The sequence below is a fragment of the Cervus elaphus genome, chromosome 23, assembly GCF_910594005.1.
Source record: "Cervus elaphus chromosome 23, mCerEla1.1, whole genome shotgun sequence".
NCBI classification, from domain to species: domain Eukaryota; kingdom Metazoa; phylum Chordata; class Mammalia; order Artiodactyla; family Cervidae; genus Cervus; species Cervus elaphus.
The window spans coordinates 80593552-80598980 of record NC_057837.1 but is presented as its reverse complement, the minus strand read 5'-3'; positions in this window follow the sequence as shown (position 1 = coordinate 80598980).

The following is a 5429-nucleotide window of genomic DNA, read 5'->3' as shown; positions in this document are numbered from 1 at the left end:
GCTATTTACTCACCCCTCCCAGTAAAGTCGCCCTGGAATATGCTTCAGGCACAGACTTTTCCATCCCTTTCATTTTATAAACAGAAAACAGCCACCATGGGCACAGAGGTGAGGCGACTTGCCTGAGGCCACAGAGCTACTTGGTGACGGGTCAGCAAGGCCACTTGAGCTTCTTTAGCCGTCCACCCTTGAGGGGACACTGCCGCATCTCATGCACAAGGTGGCGTCCCGCAGGAAAAGCAGGATCGTGACTAGACCCCCGGTTTGGGGCAATTAGGGGCTCTGATTATATACAATTCTGGGAATAACAACTCATTAAAAATATGATCTAGGGACCACCACATTCTCCTCTACCTTTTAAAGCATTATTTTGTAGCCATTCAAGCTATTAAAATTTTTGACATGCACTAGCTGGATGATTATTCAGGTAGTGATTTTCCTGTAACCCATTTTCATTTGTCCTTGTCCAAAGTAATATCTGTCAAAGCATGTGTGTGGCGTTACTTGATAAAGCTATTGTTTTAGTCGTTTAGAATACCCAGAATTCATTTCTGTAAAGCTGAGAAGCATCTTTCTCTCCGTCCCATCATACCTGGGGGACATATGCCTGAGTCCTCAGGAGCCCTGGGACGGGATTCTTCTCCTGGCGGTGACACCTGCGTTCGTGTGATGGGGGCCGGTGACTAACATTACTGAACCTGTTTCATCATCTGAAATGCGGGATTATCGTTTCTCATCTCATAGTCATTGGGATTAAATGAGATAATCCAGAATTTGACAAGATGCCCCATTCATAGGGGACTTCCCAGGTGGCGCTAGTGGTAAAGAACCTACCTGCCAGTTCAGGCAGACGTAAGAGACGCAGGTTCGATCCCTGGGTGGGGAAGATCCCCTGGAGGAGGAGGGCGCGGCAACCCACTCCAGGGCTCTTGCCTGCAGAACCCCATGGACAGAGGAGCCTGGTGGGCTGCAGTCCACGGGGTCCCACGGAGGTGGACATGACTGAAGCGACCAGCAGGCACCCATTCACAGCAAGTACCAGTCAGTGCCGACGATCACCAAGAGCTGTCAGCGCTGCTCCCAGGAGGCATCACACTGCAGCTTTTCAAAATCGAAGAGCCGTGAATCTCAAGGCTAGTCATAAATGCGGCATTTCATCGTTTTCTTTGAGAATATAGACCTTTCTTTGGAAGAGGGACTTGTTACAGATGGACACGCCGAGGCTTATGAAAAAGTCATTCTCATGAATTCCCCACAGTCTTTACAGGACTCAGTAGGCAGAAGGGCCTTTCCAATTCTTGAAATTAGTAGGAGATTTTTCATTTTTATTTTCTAAATATGTAGCTTGGGAGTTTCTGCTGTTGAAAAGGTGCATCCTTTTTCCATATCAGGAAATAAACAAGCCATGAATTCTTTTTTTAAATTAATTAATTTATTTATTTTTTCAGTGGGTTTTGTCATACATTAACACGAACCAGCAATAGATTTACACGTATTCCCCATCCCGATCCCCCCTCCCACCTCCCTCTCCACCCGACTCCTCTGGGTCTTCCCAGTGCACCAGGCCCGAGCACTTGTCTCATGCATCCCACCTGGGCTGGTGATCTGTTTCACCATAGATAATGTACATGCTGTTCTTTCGCAACATCCCACCCTCACCTTCTCCCACAGAGTTCAAAAGTCTGTTCTGTACTTCTGTGTCTCTTTTTCTGTTTTGCATATAGGGTTGTCGTTACCATCTTTCTAAATTCCACATATATGTGTTAGTATGCTGTAATGTTCTTTATCTTTCTGGCTTACTTCACTCTGTATAATGGGCTCCAGTTTCATCCATCTCATTAGAACTGGTTCAAATGAATTCTTTTTAACGGCTGAGTAATATTCCATGGTGTATATGTACCACAGCTTCCTTATCCGTTCATCTGCTGATGGGCATCTAGGTTGCTTCCATGTCCTGGCTATTACAAACAGTGCTGCGATGAACATTGGGGTGCACGTGTCTCTTTCAGATCTGGTTTCCTCAGTGTGTATGCCCAGAAGTGGGATTGCTGGGTCATATGGCAGTTCTATTTCCAGTTTTTTAAGAAATCTCCACACTGTTCTCCATAGCGGCTGTACTAGTTTGCATTCCCACCAACAGTGTAAGAGGGTTCCCTTTTCTCCACACCCTCTCCAGCATTTATTGCTTGTAGACTTTGGGATAGCAGCCATCCTGACTGGCGAGTAATGGTACCTCACTGTGGTTTTGATTTGCATTTCTCTGATAATGAGTGATGTTGAGCATCTTTTCATGTGTTTGTTAGCCATCTGTATGTCTTCTTTGGAGAAATGTCTGTTTAGTTCTTTGGCCCATTTTTTGATTGGGTCATTTATTTTTCTGGAATTGAGCTTCAAGAGTTGCTTGTATATTTTTGAGATTAATCCTTTGTCTGTTTCTTCATTTACTATCATTTTCTCCCAATCTGAGGGCTGTCTTTTCACCTTACTTATAGTTTCCTTTGTTGTGCAAAAGCTTTTAAGTTTCATTAGGTCCCATTTGTTTAGTTTTGCTTTTATTTCTAATATTCTGGGAGGTGGGTCATAGAGGATCTTGCTGTGGTTTATGTCGGAGAGTGTTTTGCCAATGTTCTCCTCTAGGAGTTTTATAGTTTCTGGTCTTACATTTAAATCTTTAATCCATTTTGAGTTTATTTTTGTGTATGGTGTTAGAAAGTGTTCTAGTTTCATTCTTTTACAAGTGGTTGACCAGCTTTCCCAGCACCACTTGTTAAAGAGGTTGTCTTTTTTCCATTGTATATCCTTGCCTCCTTTGTCAAAGATAAGGTGTCCATCAGTTCGTGGATTTATCTCTGGGCTTTCTATTCTGTTCCATTGATCTGTATTTCTGTCTTTGTGCCAGTACCATACTGTCTTGATGACTGTGGCTTTGTAGTATAGTCTGAAGTCAGGCAGGTTGATTCCTCCAGTTCCATTCTTCTTTCTCAAGATTACTTTGGCTATTCGAGGTTTTTTGTATTTCCATACAAATTGTGAAATTATTTGTTCTAGTTCTGTGAAAAATACCGTTGGTAGCTTAATAGGGATTGCATTGAATCTATAGATTGCTTTGGTTAGAATAGCCATTTTGACAATATTGATTCTTCCAATCCATGAGCATGGTATGTTTCTCCATCTGTTTGTGTCCTCTTTGATTTCTTTCATCAGTGTTTTATAGTTTTCTATGTATAGGCCTTTTGTTTCTTTAGGTAGATATACTCCTAAGTATCTTATTCTTTTTGTTGCAATGGTGAATGGTATTGTTTCCTTAATTTCTCTTTCTGTTTTTTCATTGTTAGCATATAGGAATGCAAGGGATTTCTGTGTGTTACTTTTATATCCTGCAACTTTACTACATTCATTGATTAGCTCTAGTAATTTTCTGGAAGAGTCTTTAGGGTTTTCTATGTAGAGGATCATGTCATCTGCAAACAGCGAGAGTTTCACTTCTTCTTTTCCTATCTGGATTCCTTTTACTTCTTTTTCTGCTCTGATTGCTGTGGCCAAAACTTCCAACCCTATGTTGAATAGTAGTGGTGAGAGTGGGCACCCTTGTCTTGTTCCTGATTTCAGGGGAAATGCTTTCAATTTTTCACCATTGAGGGTGATACTTGCTGTGGGTTTGTCATATATAGCTTTTATTATGTTGAGGTATGTTCCTTCTATTCCTGCTTTCTGGAGAGTTTTAATCATGAATGGGTGTTGAATTTTGTCAAAGGCTTTCTCTGCATCTATTGAGATAATCATATGGTTTTTATCTTTCAATTTGTTAATGTGGTGTATTACATTGATTGATTTGCGGATATTAAAGAATCCTTGCATTCCTGGGATAAAGCCCACTTGGTCGTGGTGTATGATTTTTTTAATATGTTGTTGGATTCTGTTTGCTAGAATTTTGTTAAGGATTTTTGCATCTATGTTCATCAGTGATATTGGCCTGTAGTTTTCTTTTTTTGTGGCATCCTTGTCTGGTTTTGGAATTAGGGTGATGGTGGCCTCATAGAATGAGTTTGGAAGTTTACCTTCCTCTGCAATTTTCTGGAAGAGTTTGAGTAAGATAGGCGTTAGCTCTTCTCTAAATTTTTGGTAGAATTCAGCTGTGAAGCCATCTGGTCCTGGGCTTTTGTTTGCTGGAAGATTTTTGATTACAGTTTCGATTTCCTTGCTTGTGATGGGTCTGTTAAGATCTTCTATTTCTTCCTGGTTCAGTTTTGGAAGGTTATACTTTTCTAAGAATTTGTCCATTTCATCCAAGTTGTCCATTTTATTGGCATAGAGCTGCTGGTAGTAGTCTCTGATGATCCTTTGTATTTCAGTGTTGTCTGTTGTGATCTCTCCATTTTCATTTCTAATTTTGTTAATTTGGTTCTTCTCTCTTTGTTTCTTAATGAGTCTTGCTAATGGTTTGTCAATTTTGTTTTTTTTTTTTTTTTCAAAAAACCAGCTTTTTGCTTTGTTGATTTTTGCTATGGTCTCTTTAGTTTCTTTTGCATTTATTTCTGCCCTGATTTTTAAGATTTCTTTCCTTCTGCTAACCCTGGGGTTCTTCATTTCTTCCTTCTCTAGTTGCTTTAGGTGTAGAGTTAGGTTATTTATTTGGCTTTTTTCTTGTTTCTTGATGTAAGCCTGTAATGCTATGAACCTTCCCCTTAGCACTGCTTTTACAGTGTCCCATAGGTTTTGGGTTGTTGTGTTTTCATTGTCATTCATTTCTATACATATTTTGATTTCTTTTTTGATTTCTTCTATGATTTGTTGGTTATTCAGAAGCGTGTTATTTAGCCTCCATATGTTTGAATTTTTAACAATTTTTTTCCTGTAATTGAGATCTAATCTTACTGCACTGTGGTCAGAAAAGATGACTGGAATGATTTCAATTTTTTTGAATTTTCCAAGACCAGATTTATGGCCCAGGATGTGATCTATTCTGGAGAATGTTCCGTGTGCACTTGAGAAAAAGGTGAAGTTGATTGTTTTGGGGTGAAATGTCCTATAGATATCAATTAGGTCTAGCTGGTCCATTGTGTCATTCAAGGTTTGTGTTTCCTTGTTAATTTTCTGTTTAGTTGATCTATCCATAGTTGTGAGTGGGGTATTAAAGTCTCCCACTATTATTGTGTTAGTATTAATTTCCTCTTTCATACTCGTTAGCGTTTGCCGTACATATTGCGGTGCTCCTATGTTGGGTGCATATATATTTATAATTGTTATATCTTCTTCTTGCATTAATCCTTTGATCATTATGAAGCCATGAATTCTTAATGCTGCGTCCTGAAAAGGAAATGGACTGTTATCTGACTGAGGATGGTCTCCTCTGTGATTCATGGAGGACAGTCATGACTTCAAGAATAAATTGTTTGCACAGAGAACCCACTTAGAATTCATAAATTCAT